The 21,035-nt window shown below is 38.8% G+C and overlaps 1 protein-coding gene across 1 annotated transcript in view; it reads left to right on the top strand.

The window, feature by feature from the left end:
• The first annotated feature begins 626 nt into the window (after nucleotides 1-626).
• Nucleotides 627-21,035, top strand: part of LOC150080458 (beta-1,3-galactosyltransferase 1-like) — a 46,977-nt gene continuing 26,568 nt past the window's right edge. The window contains exon 1 of the mRNA XM_090380973.1: nucleotides 627-686. The gene's annotated coding sequence lies outside the window, so the exon portion shown is untranslated. The remainder of the gene's footprint in view (nucleotides 687-21,035) is intronic.

Below are 21,035 nucleotides of genomic sequence, written 5' to 3'. Positions count from 1 at the left end.
ACGTCAATATTAATGTAATTATTATTAATTAGTACAGCAGGTTCAAGATCGAAAAAATTATTCTGAATTAATATTTGATTTATAAGCAGTGTAAGTCTATTGAACATTTATCTGCTCCGTTATTGCAAACTATAATCATGAAACAGTCTTAGCTGATAGAAACCTGCGTCCAAATAAATAATTCCAGTATTTAACAACAAAACTTACAAGAACTTCATTTAATAATAAAAATAATTAAATTTTTAATTAAATAAGCGAATATTTATTAGCAAACATCTTGAGCTTACTAAGAAATATTCTTTATTATTGGACAAAAGTTTACAATGGCAAAAGTCACGTTTCTAAATATAAATTCAATTGTACAATCACGTGCTATTTGTTTTTATTAACAACTATATTCCTTAATAATTTAATAAATCAGTATTGGGTGTTTATTGACAGCGTTTAAAACTCGCGTCCTATTTAAATTTACAGTATCTCTTAGGAAATAAATCATTGCTTATTTTCTGTAGATGAATCATTTTCTAAATTAGGTTTGTTTGTTGTTATTTCTTTTTCCAGGCGCTCTTTCAATGACTGTGGAGATGTTTTCCTTCGTATATTTTGTTAAGTCATCATAATACAACATCTGCAAACAAAAAGAAACAGGTGACTCGTGACTCTATCGTTACTGGCGACATGTATAGGTAAGTGTCCCTGGAGTACAGTCTTGCTCTTTTAAGCATGAATATAAGTAAACAGCATGCTAGAATAAGGTTTTTCTATTTTATTGGAATCTCTTTAAAGTTATAACGGTAAGGGCAGTCTTAGTTGTTTACTAGTTCTTTATTGTTTTAACATTCTTTTTAGACGCATTAGCATATATGCATAATACACTTATTCTATTCACCATGTCCCTTAATCCGTCCTCATGTAATAACCCGACTCCTAGTGGATGAAAATTTTGTATTTGGCCCTTTTAAGAAAATTTATCGAGCCTCCCCAAATTTCATTAAAATCGGACCAGTGGAAATTCTGCAATTATTATTTCTTTGTCCTTTCTTTAGTCAGCATGTAATAACTCGACTCTTAGTGGATGGATTTTAATGATATTTTATATTTTGCTCCACGAGAACGATTTGTTGAGACTCTCCTCTCCAAATTTACTTAAAATCAGATCAGCAGAAATGCAGGCATTATTATTCCGTTTTGTTTTTTTTTTTTCTGGTTATGATGTTTGTTGTTACAGTGCGATGATTGGTGGAATGAATGAGCAATATGGCGGATGCGCAGAAACATTTTCTCGGTTAACTCATAAAAGTCTGCTTTTTGCTCGATTTTTTTCTTGTTATAAATCATTAATTATTACTATTTGTTAACGAGGCTGAAATGCAAAGCACTGCATTTGAATTTAAACTTTTACCGACGTTTTACATCCTTGGGATAAAAAAAAAAACGAATTGAAGAAGGTCAGACAGTGAGTACAATTTTATTTGTAAACTAAATGGATTACATTATTTGTAAACTAAATGGATTACATTATAATGGGCATTTGCGCTGATACGTTTTGTTTTATTTATTTTATTCGGTGTTTATCTTTGCACAGTCTTTGGGACATTAAGGGTTTATATCTTCTGGTAGCGTAGTAAATAGAAGCGCTGCTTTGTCACACTGTGTACATACATAAATACTGAGTTCCAGTCTCATTGCCGAGTGAAGGTTTAGCGATATTTCCGGATGGTACAGAAGGAACTTTTGTGAATGCTTATAATAGTGGTCGAGAGTTTCTTGATTTTCCCAGGGTTCATCACGCTGAAAAAGACAACCGACCGTAAACGTAATTTATTTATTTTATGTCATATCTCGCTATCTTATATTTAATTACCTGACATAGACCTGAGGAGGTCTTTAATTACCTGAAGAGGTCAGGTGCGAGAGTGCAGTAGCAGACTCTTTGAGTGGGTCGGGTTCAAGCCCGTGACTGCTAAATACGATTAACGATTGTATTCATGATTTATTGTAAACTACTGTGGTCTGGTAGTTTCTTTGTAAAAGGAAAATTTGAAAATATAATTCTTTAATGACCTCTATGGAATTTAATGGCATCATTAAATTGTGTTTAAAGTGTCTATTAACTCATAGGAAGCATCATCCCCCCCACCCCCAACGAGGGACATTTTGTAGAAGTTTTTAATATTTGGAGACCGGAATCTTGCCCCATTTTTTGAATTAGGATGTCTCGCTCTTGCTCTTCGTTGTGATTCCGAAACTATTCCACAGGTATTCGCTTGGAATCAGATCTAGGACATGAACTGGAAATGGCAACTTCTCCATACTATTCTCCTGAAATCACCGATACAATGACTGTGCTTTGTGTCAAGGAGCTTTGTCATGTTGATACAACTACACCCATCTCCAAGGAATTCCCACGATTATACAAACCTGTGTTCCAATCCCATCAAGGACTCTAGGAATTTTTATTGGTCTTTTTCACAACGGGGCCGATTGAATTGGCCACGTTGTGAAAAAGATATAGAAAGCCTAGCTCCTACGATTACATCCTGTGTGATGGCAAACTAGTGAGTTACTAGAATGCGGGATGCTGGCACCAGGATAATTAGTATTGACTACTTGGTGCGGGATTGCAATGTGTTTTTCCGTAAATGGAATGGCAGGTTGTTTATTTATTTATTTTTTTTTTCCTGGCTTACTTTGGCAATGTGGGGAGAAATTTCACTGATTTTTTTTTGTTTGTTTAATTATTATTTTTATTTTATTTTAATTTGTTATTTTTATTTTATTTTAATTTGTTATTTTTATTTTATTTTAATTTGTTATTTTTATTTCTTATTTTATTTTTATTTATAATTATTTTTTATTATTATTTATTTATTTTATTATATTTATTTATTATTTTTATTTATTTATTTATTTATTTTATTTATTTATTTTTTTTTTTTGCTGTCACTCGGGATTGGGCAAGCCTGGCTGCAGGGTGTTGGCACCCACCTGTATGGCACTATCTCAGGTGGGTGCAGGATTGGTGCCAATTCGCATAATGACAGCTTTAGTAGACCCAGGTTGGAAAACGTGTTTGGGACGGGCGCCAGGAAGCAGCTGCCTGAGGGTGACTGCTTCCTGGTGGTGAGGTGGCCTGAATATAATGTTCAGGCCACCTGTAATATTCATAGAGTACATGTCTGATTATAATTCTAGGTGGATTTGGGCAAAAGTCATGGGGCCACCATAGAACAGAAACAAAGATGAAGATGCTGATGAGGTGTTCTCGTCTGGAGAGGCATTATCTTGTATGGACGCGCATAACTCTAGATACTGGAAGGAGGTACTGTACCGGTGCACGCTACTGTACTGAGGTAATCCTTCCCAATGTGCGTCTGTTCCGAGGTGCCATTGGCCCCGAGTTCGTGTTTATGGATGATAACACCACACCCCATCTCACTGCAGCTGTTGATATGCTTTTGGAAAGTGAGGACATTGTTCGTATGGATTGGCCTGCCAGTTCCTCTCGATCTAAATCCCATCGAACACATATGGGACGCTCTGCGGAGATGCTTAGCGGCACATCCACACCCACCAGAAAATGTTCGCCAGCTGAAGATGGCGCTGACAGAGAAATGGACGACATTACCACAAGAACTTATCAAAGATCGTTCTAAGTATGGACAGGCGGTGCAAAGCCTGCATCGACATTAGGGGTGGCCATATCTCCTACTGAGGACCACCTCTTCCCTTTGTTTCATCTTTGGCAGTAATCATCTATATTATGGCAGCCAGTGCTATCTTGCCATTTTTGAATAAAGTCCCTCTGTACCGTTTTGTTTCCGTCTTGTCGGTGTTATTTCCTTCATCATTTCTGCGCCTCACGAGGTTCCTTTGGTATGCTTTTCCCATATCCAGGCCGCTCCTATGAGAAGCTACAGGTGAAAACCTGATTGGTCCTTAAATTTTGCACACTAGTGTATATATTCACACATACTCTTACGAAAATATGGCACTAGAAGGACGTCAAGGTGAATGAATAAGGAACTGGATAGTTAAATCGAGCAAAAAAGTGAGCATGGGACAGTTACTGAGCGATGAAGAGCTCTGAAGCATATAAATGTTGTAAGTTGATCTGTAATAGTACTCCAGAAATGGGATACTGTTACAGATCAAACAGGCTGGAAGAAGGCTGACTATGAGAAATCGCTGACCAAGAAAGGAATTTTACACGTATGTAAATACAAAGAAGAAAAGAGCAAATCAGATTATAGTCTTACTGAATGATATGTGTGTGTGTGTGTGTGCGTGCGCGCGCGCGAGCGGTGTTAAGCGATTGATTGACAAAGCAGCTAAACCTCTGACGCGTCAGCATTGTATCTGCAAATCACGTGTGTTCTGTTGATTTGCCTGTTTGCTGCGCGAAAACCATAAACCCTGCGCCCGAAACCGACCAACTTAACCACGTTGTGAAAAGAGCCCTGCCTTCTCCACTCAGAGCGATGTGGGAAGGACGGCGCTAATATGCACTGTGTACCCTCCTGGATGTATAATAGTATGAGGTAGTCTTTGATAACCAAACTGATTAACTCAATTGGTACTTCGCATTAATCATTACAATGAAGAACCATGGACGAATTTAGACTGTCGGGGACAACGATGCGCAGGATGAACTGTTTTCTTCCTACAGGCATCTTTCAAACGAAGATTCTGATACCATTTCCTCAGGCCCTACTTTGGCAGGAGCTTCTCTCCAGATAGTGCTCGTCTGTCCACGCATAAATCCGTCAAGAAAAGGTATAGAGCGATGTAAAAATTTGCAGAACATGCAAATTGATCCTGGACGATGTTTTATAGGTTTCGGGAATGGTAAGTTGCAACTATATTTTAATGCTGCAAAATGCAATGTTTTATACTTGCGGAATAGCAATCCTAAAATAACTTATACGCTTGTAGAGATTAAAGTAAAAATGACAGAGGAAGAAAGAAATTTTAGGATTACGATACGATCATTGTTAAGTTCTCTATGTAGTGCATAGAGGTGGCAAACAGGGCCCATGGCGTCCTTTCGATGATTTATGTTATAGTTGCTTGCTTGACATGAAGAAGTTATAATTGCACCGAATAAGGCAATGTGAGACCGTACTTGGAACACCACACGTTCGCGAGTTGCGTGGAAAGGTCCAAAGAATGGGAACACTTCTAATCAAAAACAAGGGTGCCCATACCAAGGGTTACTACATCTTCTAATATGTGGGCTACAGAACTTGATAACCAGATACCTTAGAGGAGACCTGAGTGAAGTTTAGAAAGCTTTTGAGTAGCGATATTAAAATGACTGAAGATGAAAATTTCCCGAATTAATGACACTTGAACTACAAGGGCAGTGATTCAAAATAAGTTGGACGAGATAGAGAATAGAGTGTAGGAAGTTTTGCTTCAGTCAGTGAATTATTAATCGCTAAAAGAAGTTTGCCTCCATCGGTAGGTGAGGCGACAACTTAGAGAAATTCGAAGTTACACTTCGATCAGTCTTTACCGGAGAGAAACACAAGGGAAATCTGGCGTCTTTGTATCATAAGCCAATACTAATAACTTAATTCGTATTTTGTAAAGGATTATAATAATTAAATAAATTAATTTAGTTATCAAATAATAATTTAATGAAAATTAACAAAAATAAAAGGCGCATTCCTAATTCCTTAATTGTCGGCCACAGGTGAGAAATATCCTGATTAAGCCTATAAATTTTGACCACTTTGTCGCTGTAGCCGAGTGGACAAAAGCAAGTGCATTTCAACATTCGTTTGAGTTGACGGTAATGGAGACTGTAATCTATTGTGAACCCTTCAAGGAACCACGGAGTATAAACAGAAAACTAATTTTTGTGTTTCTTCCCGTCATGAGGGATTGCAAACACGCAATAATAGACATCTCAGCTTTAGAGTTTTCATTGGTAAGAACCTGTGTGTTAAATTCCACCTAATGCCTTTGGAATCTATATTAATTTTGACGCCGTTTTTCACAACTTCCTGTGCTGAGAAATCCGCATACCAAGTTTTTGTGCAAGTGTAGTCCTCTAGCTGATATGTTATTGTGGGGCACAGTCATACTTGACCTGCTACTGATTAAATAATAATAAAATTCAGTTACCAAGCCTTATGTCCAATGTCATTAATAAAGTACACCTTACAACAAAAAGGGGAGTAAAAGGAAATACACTTATACAGAGGAAACACAGGCTTTAAAGAGAAAATTCCCGATTTACGATGAAGTTTATAATATCCAGCCTTGTGCAGATTTAAGAAATTTACGCGCTAAGATCTGCTACATTAAGTTTGATGGCTGTTAATTCAGAAAATGCGGTTTCACAAAGATATGTGAAAGCCATTCACACCAGCAGATCACAAATCAAGTGAATTTGCCAGGAAACTCTGAACGTTAGTTGAGAAGTGATATTTGCTGTTGGTGAAGTAAGCTGTGACAGTTGCTTTGACTTGCTCAAAGTCCACATTGCTTTCGTCTGTCAGTTTCTTTTAAGATAAGCGCCATGGTTTTCTGGACTATGAGGCATCAATACAGAGTCCGCAAATGGGGTGTATACATCGAAGTCGCTTTGTTGGCATGCAGTATAAATTAGCTTTACTTCCTGTTTTTTTTTTCTAACTGCAGCTTTCGGATGAACCCACAACCATAATTCCCGATGATATGGTTCACCACATTATCTCTCTTCTTCTGGGGAGCATTAGAACAACACGATTTTCTCTCTGTGTGCTGGGTTACCACAGACAGCCCTTCGGCCAATTATGTTTCCCTCTTTCATATAATTTTCTAAGACGGTACAGATGGTTGACAGAGGGCAGTCGACGATAACGAGAGAGCTTCTTAGGGACTGCAATCTGTTTGCAAATCTGGACTAATTGGGTTGCAGTTCTTCGACGGTAACTGAAGATTATGTATTTCTGAGTACTAGATGTAGGGTTGTGATGACCATGACTTGGCGTGTTAATAAACGAGACAGATTCCCTGAAAAGTCTTGGAAATTAATAAACCTGGCGGCTCGACGATTACGCAAAATGCTATAATATGATGCTCTTCCGAATGATTTAACCCCAGAAATGGATGGATTATCATGGTCTAACTGTTTTATATTCAAACAAAGTTAATTTCATATTTTTACACGAGGACTATGCGGTTCAGTGTGTACTGTGCCTGCAAATTTTATAATCCATGATTGGGTTTCCCATTTTTCTGGATGAAAAACCAGAGTTTCAATGATAAAAACATTATGCAATCCTTTGCTTGAGACAGAATTCGACCACGTTATGGAAAAGTTCATAAAAAATTCTCCCTACCCCAGTGTTGATGGGATTCTAATTTTTCCACACCGTGTGAAAAGATAGTAACCGTAAAAACTTTGCTGTTGACAAGAATTCCTTTCAAATATTTTATATAAACTAACTAAAATATTTTCTACAAAAAAGAGAGAGATGGATAGAACCAGAATATATCTGCCAGGTCCATAATTGGACTTAAAACAGAGGGAAGAATGAAGGGAAAGATGAATTTACACTGCTATATAGTGTGCTATATCATCGAGTCTGCCATCCACTTTATAAGGAGTGCACTCTTTAACGAGCTTACGAATGGAGAGTACCTCCAGGACGTAATGTAGAAGATGCCTACAAATGAAGCGAGACAATCATAAATGAGGGCAGCCACAGAAAGCATCGAGGTAATTTGAATATCAGCCCAAACGATTAAAGTTTCTTAGCAACAGAGGAAACAACTATATTTCTTCGTGACACTTTACATAGAAAATAAACGGGGCAGAAAATAATTCGTCATATACTGAGATTGAGTTGGTGTCCGACTTCCAGTTCCACTTTTCCTCAGAAAGCTAATGCACTTCTAGACACTTGATGTCATTTACCATGCATCCCTTCCCACCATAACATATCTTGCTATAAATCCACACGCATCATTATGCTAGGTGAGTAGTATCTCGTGGAGGTAAACTTGCAAGAGTATTTTAATTAGGTCATTTCACTTTATATTAAAACTTTACCTGGGAGGAAAACAGAAACTAAGGGAAGAGTGGTAAATACAGAGATATTTTCACTTTATTGATTATATGCTGTGAAGATGCAGTATATAACACTATACTGCATATTCGCAGCATAATCATAAGATTAGGAATTATTCAGTGAAAGAACATCTAGGATAATGTGAAATAAGTTTAAGTTTGAAAATTTTCTCGTTTTTTGTATGGGAGTTGGGGAGAATTGAGTAATACGTTACTTTTGGTGTGGAAGGGCGATAATTATCCTTTTACATCGCGCGAAAAAAGCTAGAGTTCGAATCCTGTCAAGACGGGAAGAATTTTTATGGGTACTTTTCAGTTTGTCTGGCGAGAGCTGCGCGATTTCGCGCCTCCAGTCTTTGGTTCTTCATCCAGCAAAACAATCAAACTGGCCAAAGAATATAGACAGTACAATAACGCCTCAGTTATTTTTTAAAAATTAGTTTACTTCTCTTTTGCTTTTCAATTACATCTTTTGTTTACTGTGACTTGTCTCACATTATAATTTGGTGTTATCTATAACTATAAGTAAATCGCTTTGAAATAGCCGGTCTGACATTATTATCTAGGTTGCAGTGCAAATGTTAGAAACTTTGTAGATAGCTTCTTCAGAATTTAAGAGAAATCCTTAAACAGAACAGAATAGGTCCAATCATATGCGGCTGAGGTAGTGCCGCATCTCCATACACAGATTTTGAAATGCAAATTCTTATTTCTCGCTGCCCCTTTTCCTTGTATTTTGTGGTTCCTTGTAATCGGAGAGGTGAAACCAAATTTCATGTAATTTGCAGATTCATCGGTGTGAAAGGTATGATTTAACAACTCCAAATCCTCACGAACCACGGGGATCAAATAATTAGTAACGAGCGAATTGCCTACCTTCATGTTTTTTTTTTTTGAACAAGTGGGAGTGAAGTTTTAATTTGTATCTATTATTTCAAAATTCTTTTACAGCTTTGAAAGTGGCAGATCTCTTAGCACACTTGTGTTCAATTTTTTTAATATGCCATTTTATGCTCTCGTGGGTAGCACAGTTGGTAGGATCGCCGTCCTCCCCACATCCGGTGGAAAAAACCTGAGTTCGAATTCCATCGAAAAATTGGGACAAGAAATGTGGAGGGAAGGCCCACTTTGCATGAATGTTAATTCAATGTTTTGACCATTCTGAAATGGTTAGACATATCTTCAAGCAGCCTTAAGTGGCTCTTCCGTGTGTGGCCTTAAGTGGCTCTTCCGTGTGAGAGCCACTTACGGCCCTCCCGTTCGTAATGTCTCGTAACAAAATTCGGACCAAAGTGTCTGTCCATCATACTAAATGAACCAGTGATTTTTGGTCTGGCTTTCATGTTCTCAACTCTTTCCAAACTCGCAATACCTAATCAGAGCCATCTTTCCGCGTCCCTATTTGGGTCATGTCCCCGCCGTTATATCGTGAGCTTCAAACGTGAATTGAAAGCTAAGCGGACTAGCCAATTCAGCGACTGTCCTAAAGTATGCGACCATAGAACACACGCAATTTACAGACACAAATACAGACACAGTGGTATCGTCACCGTCCTCCCCACACCGGGTGGAAAAGGCCTGGGTTCGAATCCCGTCGATGACGCGAGGAACATTAATGGGCTTTTTTCACTCCGTGGCTGAGTTAGTCGGTCTCAGGCGGAGATAGTAAGGTTTTTCTCACCAGTAACTGGGGTTTTTCGTCCAGCAAAACAGGCAAATCGACCATAGAACACACGCAATTTATAGACACAAATACGGGTTAATGTATTTAATTAAGGGCAACCCTAAAATAATAATAATAATAATAATGTCCTAGGGTATGCATTTTAAAATGAATGCGCATACATGTAAACACAGCAGAGAACTCTACAAATGAAATCGAAAATATTAATTACAAAAAAAGGAGACCTCTCAAATATTCCTAGTGCCTGGAACCTCCGATGGAATAAAAATATCCATGTGCCCAATAATGCGGCGATTGAAAACTTCTTGAACACGTACCACTCTTCATTCTACCACAGAATGTTTTTGACAGATCGGAATGATCTTCTTTCATAATAACTTATTTTCAGCAGATTTCATGCGTTTATCAAGATCTTCTGAAAACTGTTGTTGCACATAATGAGGATTCCATGCGCTGTAATCCAATTTCGTTTTCAATGCAGCTTATATGCAACTTTTCTTAACAGACTAGTTTGAATTTCTGCAGCATTTATCTGCGATGTTGAAGGCTTTTCGAACTTCTTCCCGTTGTTGACGTGCGGTAAGTAACTAATTCGAGCGAAAATTCTTCATTATTTTGGGGAAAAATGCTTTAGACCTTCAATACGTCATTTGCACCATTATAATAATAGTCGTCAGTCGTATTAAGCACGATTTGGAATTTAAACTGTTTGGAAGTTGTATGGTGGCGACCAAGAATACTGTTATTATTGTTGCTCTTATATTATTTCTCCCTGATTGGGTGATTCCACTCCGTGACGGGTACTGCTACCAAGTACACAGGATGGTTGTAATGTTTGGTGTTCCTGTTGGTCGAGGAACTCTCTGACTATCCTGCAGGTGTTCAGGATTGCGACTTTCTGGAGTTCCTTGTAGATGTTCTCTGCGAGACCTGTTGCTCCGAGGCTGCTATGTAGGGTCCTTGGCACCATACCGGTGGTTGGCACAATGATTGGGATGGTCTTCTTGCATATGCCACATCTCCTTGACCTCATGTCTCAGGTTCGTTTACTTCCTAATTTTTTACTCATTGGTTTTATGGACATTGCTAGTGTTGGGCACCGCTATGTCAATCAGGTAGGTAACCTTTTCCATCTTGTCCACAAGGGTTATGTCTGTTGTGCGGAATAGTCTTATCCATTATTATGGCGCGGTCCCAGTACAGCTTGTCGTTGCGGTCTCTAGTACTGCCTGGGGTTCGTAGTTGTAGTATGGTACACTTTCTGTCGCCAACTGGTATTTCCTCGCTAGCTTCTGATGTATTATCCTGGCTACGTAGTGTCTACGAGTGTACTCAGTGTGGGTGATCGCCTTGCACCCCCTGTGATGTGTTGGATCGTTTCTGAGGCCAGGTGGCATCGTCGACATGTGTCATCTGACATTCAGGGCTCCTTTGCGATGTATTTTCTATAGTTTCTGGCGTTGATTACCTAGTCTTCGATGGCCATCATGAATCTTTCAATTTCGGGGAAGAGGGTCCCGCTTGTGAGCCATGCATTGGAAGCAATGTTATCGATGTGATCTTGATGAAAGTCATTGTAGTGTCTGCCATGGAGTGTCTTCTTTGCCCATCTTTCTAGCTTCGCGTCTTGTGCTGTCTGGGCAGGAGGGGGCTCCTTGCTGAGGTTGAGTGGGTATACCACTTATCTATCTTCCTTATGGCCTGGTGGAGTGGTGCTGTGTTGTTCTCGAAGTAATCCTTCAGGTTAACTATCTCTGTTTTCTGTTGCTCTATCAGGTCTATCAGGCCCCTTCCTCCCTCTTTCCGAGGTATTGTTATTCTTTCCACTGCTGACTTCGGGTGGTGTTGGTGATTCTTGGTCATCATTGTCCATGTCTTTAGCATGATATCCTCCAGTTCGATGTTAGTCCAATCTCTGACCCCGAAGGTGTATGTTAGTACTGGAGCTGCATAGGTGTTTATGGCTTTAACTGTGTTCCCTCCGTTCAATTTTGCTTTCAGCAGGCTTCTGAGTCTGTGACGATATTTTTCGGTCAGGCACTTCTCGATTTCCTTGTGCTCTAACTGCTGAGCCTGCATCATCCCTAGGTCTCTCCTTCTGTCAGAGCTTCGTCTCTTTACCAGTCAGCAGCTAGTAGTTTCGTCCAACTAATTTTCCCCTGGTGCAGTGCGTGGGTCTTGCATTTGTCTAGACCAAATTCCATCCTGATGTCCTTGCTGAATTTTTTGGTGATCCTGAGTAGTTGCTAGAGTTGTTTCTCGGTTGCCGCCTAGAGCTTGTTGTCATCCATGTACATCAGGTGGGGGAGGGTGTAAAGGTTGTTTCTTCCTTCTTTGAGGTTATATCCATACTTGCTGCCGTTAAGCATGGTGGGTAGCGGGTTGAGTACTAAACAGAACATTCCATTTTTTTCCATTTATTTGTACACACAATTATTACATTTATATACAAAACTTACAAAATATATATACAATTTTAAATACATTAACATTCTCGTTATACCTATAAAAAATACCATATTATAGATGACCTCCTGGTGCACTGCATACATGTATCCCAGAACCAAGGGTGGCTCCTGGGCAAAAGCCCATCTCCACCTATTTCATCTGTACAGGTATAGAACAGTGGGCTCAGAGCATCTCCCTGAAAGATTCCCCTTCTGATGGGGATTGATCTGGTTGTGATGTTCTCGACCTTAATGGTGGTACTCCATTTCGCCATTGTTGCTCCAAGGAAGTTTGTCACTATCAAATTGACCTTGTAGATCTTCAGAGTCTCTATTAGCCAGCTATGGCACGGAGTCTAAGGCCTTGCAGTAATCGATGTAGTCCGTGAATAGGTTGCGGTGCTTCTTGTAGGCTTGCTCCATAACTGCGGCAACTATGGTTAATTGCTCCTTGCATCCTTTCTGCTGTTCGGCTATTATGGTCTGACTCTCTAAGTGGTCTGATATCTTCTTGGTTATGCAGCTGGTCAGGATCTTGTACATCGTTGGGAAGCAGGTGATTGGCCTGTATTTTGCCGGGTTTCTTGTATTTAGGCTTCAGATATGTGACTCCTTCAGTGAGAAACTTCGGGATTGTCTCCTGGTGCCTTGTCATTCGAGTGAACTGCTCTGCTAGGTGGTTGTGTGTGCAAGTGAGCTTCTTGTACTAGTAGTTGTGGATATTATCAATTCCTGGGGTTCGCCAGTTGTGTGTGTTCCTGATCGACTGTTTTACTTCTTCTCGAATCTCCCACTCTCTCATTTCTTGTACATCCTTGGTTTTTTTTCGTTCTACTTCTATCCAAGAGGCTCGGCTGTTATGTCTTACTTCACTGCTCTAGATAATTTCCCCAGAACTCCTTGGTCGTCTTCTTCTCGGGTGGTCCGTTTCCTGCTTTCTCATCTTCTTCCAGTTTCCCGTAGAAGGCTCTTTCATCCTCATCGAAGATTCGGTTGTTTATTTATCTCTGGGAGCTCTCTCTTTGCATCGGCGTAGTCTCTGGGTGAGTGTGAGGAGGTTCTGCTTCAGTGTGTCCAAGTATTCTCCTATTCTCTGATTTCTGGTTTCATGTTTGCTGTGGACGCTGTCTCTCTTACTTATATTACCCTGTTGGTACTTGGTCAACTGACCTATCTTGACTCTTAATTCTTCTTATATCTTCTGCTGAAATCTTCTTTCCTAAGTTGGCGGTTCCTTCTGTTTTCAGTTCTTGTGCTATTGGTCTCTCGTTTCTTTTCCATTAATCCTAGTGGCTGGTATTATTATTATTATTAAAATCAGTTTATTTCCCAAGAAACCTTGGGTCACCCCGGGACGGCTCTGTGCCAGAAGGGTGTGAATATTTACAGACTAAGGTGCGAGGAACACAATGTACAATAAACAAGAGTACATGCGTGCTCGACCGAGACTTTTACAGGATTAAATATACAATAATGTACAAAATATACAGTAATATACAAAACATATGATTGCATGAAGACAAAAAGTCTTTGTCAAATACAAATAGGCAAGTTAAAAAAAAAAAAAAAAAACAGTCTGTCTAGGAGCAGGTGAGTATTATAAGTTCATAATCTGGTATCAGTTCTTGAGGATTTCCTTCCTGTAGGGCTTGTCTTCACAGAACCTATCAGGGTGGATCCTAAATTTATTAAAGATCTGAAGACAATTGGCTGGAAACATGTTCCTCAGGGAATCGATGTTTGACAGCGTAAGACGTAGAGGGAGACAGGAGTCGGGGTGCTTCCCTCTTGCCCTCCTAGAGCCAGAGATTAATGTGGATACCGATGGAGCATCAATTCGCCTCGTTATAAGCCGTGCAAGTGTGACGACATTTTTTGTCATGATGATATGTCTCCAGGGAGTGGTGCCCAGATTTGCTTGTAGGATAGATCTGGAGATAGTTAGGGGGTGGCCTACCACCATGTTCATCCATCTAAGCAACCAGTACTCTAAACTGAGATACTTCTGAAGGTATGAGGCAGGGGCAGATGACCAAATGTCTGAAGCATAGAGAGGAATCGGTGTAATGCACCTCAGGATGTGCCGAACAAGCAGCGCTGGCTGATGCACACCAACGAGCTCTTGGCAGCACAGTATACGCCTTGTGGATAGCCTCCAGCGTTGTACCATTTTTGTCAGGTAATGTGGTATTATTTGCTGATTGAGGTGATCTGTTACACTCCACAGGATTTTATTTGGCCTCTGCTTAGGTATCACGTGGGTTCTTGTAAAGCTCATTCATCCGAATTCTGTTAGAGCCTTCTTCCACTTGTCTTCTATTCTGGATATCATGACTTCATCTCTTTCCACTTCAGCTACTCGGGGTTGTATTTCTTCTTTCTTTTCCTCCTCTGGTTCCATTATTATTATTATTAGCTATATGGTGCAAGGTAGCCTGAGGCTTTTGCTGCACCAGCCAAAAAAAAAAAAAAAAAAAAAAAAAACTCAGGACCCTGGGTGTGCCAAGCCTATACTCACCAGATGTGAGCCCCCGGGGTTATAGTACGAGATTTAAGCGTTGCCGGGCTTTGTCTTAAAAGAACGAAATGGCAAATAGTGAACGTCACCATCAATAGCAATACAGCTGTTGAGTCATTTGGTGCAGGAATTTTATTAAAATAAAAATGATTTCTTTTCAAACAACTTTCTGTAAATATCCATAATTATTAATACATCAATAACCCAGCTATTTAAATCTAGATATACAGTGAACGGAGTTATATGAAATTTTGTGAAGAACAATGCAACGCAATGAATATTGCACAACGCAGAACCCGCATATAGTATGCGCATCCTCTATTTCCAGTAATCATTTCAATAATAAACAAATAAAAACATGAAATCGTTTCCAACTTTGAAATTTAATTAACTGTAGGCATCACTGTTTTCCAGATAGTGACACATTTTTCATTCCAGTGAATATCTGGCAACCAGCATATTGGCAACTTGCCAATATACATTTTTATGGGTGAAACGAATCAGAGTCACTGTAAAGTGAGCAGTGCAGATTTCATCGTTGACCATGATGGGTGTGTAGCCACAATGTCGGTGTCCTTTTGTTATTCGCCCGAATTCCCATTAAGTAGCTAAATAATGTCAGTGTTAAGCTTGAACTTGGACTTGAAATTGAGCTTGAACTTGGTAAGTTGAAGTTATATTATGAGGTGATGTGTAAGTAAAACATTATTTCTGCGACACACGATTTTGTAAAATTTGATTCGATCATGGCCTTTATGCTTCCCCATGAAGTAAATCGCGTGACAGTGAATAAACTTCAGCAACTTAGTTTTTCCCAATTATCTCTCCAAAAAAAAAAAAAAAAATGAGCTTAAAAAAGAAGGCCGCCCCAAACCAAAAATTCAATTTTCTCAGCGGGGAATAAGTAATAATAAGAAAAATATTCGCAGTTTTAAAACTGAATGGTACCAAAGGAAAAGCTGGTTTTGTGGTTGTGAAGTTAAAAATGCATTGATTTGTTTTCCATGTTTACTGTTCAGAGGTGACTTAACGTGGACAAAAAAGTGGCTTTACATACATAAGCAGAATGAAAGAAAATACTCTAAAACATGAGAGTTCGAGGAAACATATTGATAATGTGATTTCACTATCGCTTTTAGGAAGCGCAAATATTAAAGAACAGCTTAGTGAGGCCTACAGACTTTCGATCTGCAAACATAACTGAAAAGTTACCAAGAATCGTGAGGTATTATCTAAAATAATAGACTGCATTAAATTTTATGGACAGTTTGAAATTACTTTACGCAGACATGACGAAAAAGATGATTCTAAAAATCCAGGAGTATTCAGGGATTAATAAATTTCGCCTGTACATTGAATTCCAATTTAAAGAACCATTTGAAAGTAATACAGCATTTAAAGGCGTTTCAAAAATTATTCAGAATGATATGCTTGACTGTTTTCTGCAAATAGGAATATCGAAGTGCCTTCTAGATCAGTTAGACATAATCCTCGAAGGAAATACTCAAAAACGGGTTGCTAAGACATTTGATGGCGCAAGTGTGATGAAAGGCAAGAAAGGGGGAGTTCAGGTTAAAATAAAAGAAGTGTACAAAAATGCACATTTTATTCACTGCTATGCGCACCAACTGAATCTGATGATGAGAAATGCAACAAGTAGTACCCGAGATTCAAGAATATTCTTTTTGAACCTCATGTCGATACCAACATTGGACGGGACCTTGTCCCATGAGTGATTTCCCAAATGGGAACACCAATGCCACTGAAGACCAACTGCAGCTTGCTGCTCGCCATCTTGGCTCTCAAACCATGCTCCCTTGCATGGTGCTATCTTTTCCTCTCTCCCCCCGCAGGGGAGGGGATGGTATCTTCCATCCCCTCACCTCCTTGCCGCTCCCCTCTTCGCCTGGTGGGGCATGGGCCTGCCCCGCCGATTATCTGGGGTCGCCTTCTCTATCGTCCCCATATTTCTGTCTTTTCCCCCAGCCTTCTGTCTCCCCCCCACCTCTACCTAATATGCAAGTGTATACCCCACATAACTTAAAATTTAATAATGACTAAATTTAATTGCGTTCACACTGAACTCATTTGGCCTTTCTACACAATTTTCTTAACCCCCACTCAGCGAAAATTTCATTTTATTATATATATATATATATATATATATATATTTTTTTTTTTTTTTTTTTTAAGGTCCTAGCCACTGAAATCTCAGGAAATTAGGTGGCAGGACCTGCCAGAGTAAATATTTCAATACTAGTGTACCTGGTCTGCCTCCACGAGGCATAGTGTGGACAACGTTGGGCCCCAGCAGGGGTCTAGCGGCTAAATGGCCAGAGGAACAACGATACACAACACTACACTCATACAATATCCATACACTTTTAAATCTCTGGCCTTTACAGTGAACTGTTACGCCCACAATGAAAGCAACGCGGAGATGGGGGAAACCCCTGGTGCCGTTAGACACGAACACACTATACACTATATACCAACATTTTTCTCGAGATCACCATAGCGTCTCTCTGTTCTCAGAAAGCATATGGACAGCCGTGTTGCCCGACCTTCCCCTACAAGATGGTACTTCAATATACGCGCCGTGAACAGCGTTTATGAAAATTTTGAATCCTTAAAAAAGTGCATGGAGGAACTACAAGCGACAGCAAACGCAGATAAGACGATTTCAGAAGCAACTGGAATTTTGCACATCTTGAGTAATTAAAAATTCGAGTTCTGGTTAGAACTTTTCCATCAGATAATGCCTCACGTGGAAGTTATTTATAGTCAAATGCAATCTCGAGAAATTGAGACAATTAAAATACATGAATATATAGCAAACTTTAAAAATGCCATTCTAAAAATCAGGATTTCAATGTACTGTGAAAATCCTTAAAAAACACTAATGATCGAAGCGAAGGAAGTATGCGACTATATAAGTGTTGGCATAGGTGAGAAATATTCTTTTACAAAGCCATTAATTGCTGCTAAATTGTTTAACAAGGAGAACTTTGTTATTTTTCGTACGAAAATGCTCATGGAAGAGGTACGGGAGCCTACTGAGGCATATCCCATGATATGCCTCATGTCTGCCCTATAGCAGACACGATCTACACAATTATTGCAAATTAACTGACTTGCTAAAATTTATCTCAGAAAATAATCTAGCTGAAGTCCTTGGTAAACTTAAAAAACTCATAAGAGTTCTTTTGACCATTCCGATGACTACTTCAGAGCCCGAACGCTGCCATTCAACATTAAAAAGAATAAAAACATTTTAAGGAGCGCTACGACTCAGGAAAGGCTAAATGCTCAAGCAATGCTTTCAACAGAGAAAAGCTTGGTGGACAGTGCACCAAACTTGAATAAAAAAGTTATTAATCTATTTTCAACAAATAAAAACCGAAGAATGGGTTTTGTTTTTAAATAAAAGCTCAAGTCTGTTAATGGTAAATGTCAAGTTAATGTTTTATAGTATTTTAACTTGCTTATTATTATTACTGTGTATGTCTGCATGTATTATAACCAAGGCAATTTAATGTAACTTTAAGATGCAAGCACCCCCAAACGTCAGTCACAGGCCGAGACTGATCAATATGTATACACGCGAATAACGCATACTGTGAAGTGACCTTTTGTTTATAAAATTATTAAAATATTCTAGCAGCAACCTCGGCGAATAATAAACGATGTAATTTAAATCTGGGAAAATTATGTGCGGCCACCTTTTTTTTTTATATTTGAAATTCATTCATAAAATATTATCAATATTCTCCTTTTCTTGAGTGGAATTTTTGCTATTCATTTATTGTTTTTTTTTTTTTTTCTCTCTTATTTCGAAGGCAAATATTTATTAGTTCAGTTTGCACGGAGCTTATGCCACGAGAAGGCGCTGATCACAATACGTTGAAAACTCAGTTGATTATTTATGACTGAAAGTGTTAGGTTTATAGATAATGTACTTAACCGTAATTTTTAAGTAAATATTGTTTTAACTGTATACATATATGTGTTCACTTCCGCTTTTGATAAATATGAATCTGCGAATTCCTTTTGATAATATCTTAGAAAAAGTTCTAAAATGTGCTCACATACAAGGATATTTGAAGGTTAGGCATAAGCACTGTTTTCAAACTGCATCAACTCTTTCTCGATTCACGGTTAGTATTTCTTGATAGAAATTGTTTTCGTTAAATGGGATAAATTGTATTTTATACTATTATTATGCTCTTTGTTTTTAATAGAACTATGCAAAACATAATGTACATTTATGTTGTGTATATAATTATTTTTCTAAAAAATACCAAATTATGAGATATTACGAACTTGGCGTTAATTAGGAAGGAGGTGTGGGGGTTTGTTATGATATAAGAGCGTTATTGATACTAAATGTTTTTTAAATTGGTTATTACTTAAAATCAACTCTGCATGTTTAGAAAGAAGCAAATATCTGTGAGAATAAAGAAACATATGAGTATTTCACGCTACGAAGTCAGGTTTCATATTTTAGGGTGGATCGTCACATACGTGAAAAGAGAATTGTCACTACCACTAATCGCGGCTTTCCATGCACACTGTGATAAATGCTATGGATCACCAAAAGGGTCCTCAATCAGGATCAGTGTACAGTGATCTTAAACCTAACACAGCAAGTGTCACACACTTGGGTGGGCGCCTCTGTAGCCAGGTGGGAAGGAGCAGCAATGCATAGCACACGCTTCTTGATTAGACCGGGGTTCGAGCCTGTCACCACCAAATACGGAGGATGCGGAAAGGTTAGGGAATGACCACCGCATATCCCGGACCAATATGGCCTTAGTTGCTAATACTCCAAATAACAACACACTTGGGGACTCGGTCTACGCTTCCATGAGAATAAAGCCAGGCCAATAGGAAGGAGACACTCGACGAGAGGGGGAGGGGGTGCAGTACAACTGGGGCTTGCAGTTCTTCAGAGGAGCCCGGCCGAGATTTTAATATTGCATTTTTAAGTAATTAAATTCAATTTTAATAATCGGCAAAAAAAAAAAAAAAATCTTCAAACCAAAATTATAAAAATATTGTCGTTTTATTGATTTTTTTTTTTTTTTTTTTTTTTTGTCTTGCTGATATATGTTAGAATTAACTTGTTACGTTTTATCCCTTACATCTAAATGTGGACACAAACTCCTATAAAGCTCTCGAAGCCCTTGGGTGGGGGAAAACAGCTACGTCCGAAAGGTCCCCAGTGTTTAATATACACGGTGTTTCAAAATTGAACCGAACAAATGTGGGAGAATGTTCTAAAGTTCCTATAAACATTTCTCAAAAGTCTGTTTCCGAGATATTAATCATAAATTGCAAAACCGCATAAAACGGAAATACATTTTTATGTTCAAATTAATGTCATAATATGACCGTGTAAAATGGACTTTGAACTGTACAAAATATGCAGTATATGTGTACCAATTACTCAAATTGTGAAAAACCAGTGTGGCAGTGTCAACGTGTCTGTTATTTCAATTTCAGGTTCCATGCTACTGCCTCGTTTCCAGTACGGCATTTGTTAAATTTGATATTATAGGAGACGTTACAAATGGTTTTGCTTTTCCCGAGTTAACTGATATGATTTTAACTAGTGTGGTTTCATATGAATTCTGTAGCTTCTCTTCTCAGATACGTCAAAATATTTCCAGCTCGAGATCCAAATCTTAAAACGCTTGTTGCTGTGGAGAGACGACTTATTATTATTATTATTATTATTTATTCAAGTAAAGGAAAGTGAGAGGTTACATCCACCCTTAGACAGCAAAAAATTGCTAGGAGGGTAAACATAACTATAACAGATTAACAATATATACATTGATATAACGGATACAGATCAAATAAATAACAGCAGCTAAGACAATATTCTGGATAAAAGTTTTAAATAAATTCCGCATCCCTCGAAGCACTGTGCGGGAGAGCCGGAAAGTTGTAGAAAGCTGTCCGGAACTGGAGGGGGGAGCGCAGTTTGTCCTCACAGAAGCCTACAGAGAGCGAAGGAGACCTGAAACATCTAAAATTCCAACATTGAGTAGGTGTCCGCAAGGACTTTGGATCTGTAGACCTTGTCCACGCAAATCACCTCGGGATTAATATTTAGGGCGTTCAGGAGACCAATCGTGTTTGCTGGAAATATATGACTGAGCGAGCTGATTTGGTTGCAGGCTGGTCGGATCTTAGAAGTTTGATGATTATTGTTCTTTTTTTCTTTGGGTAGAATGATGAGCCTATCGATGATGGGAGCATCAAGTCTACTCGAAATGAACTTGGAGAGGGTCATTATATTGCGAATAGCGATTA

The sequence above is a fragment of the Mastigoproctus giganteus genome, chromosome 9, assembly GCF_048544385.1.
Source record: "Mastigoproctus giganteus isolate SK-2022 chromosome 9, ASM4854438v1, whole genome shotgun sequence".
Classification (NCBI taxonomy): Eukaryota; Metazoa; Arthropoda; class Arachnida; order Uropygi; family Thelyphonidae; genus Mastigoproctus; species Mastigoproctus giganteus.
This window is presented reverse-complemented; position numbering and strand designations above follow the sequence as displayed.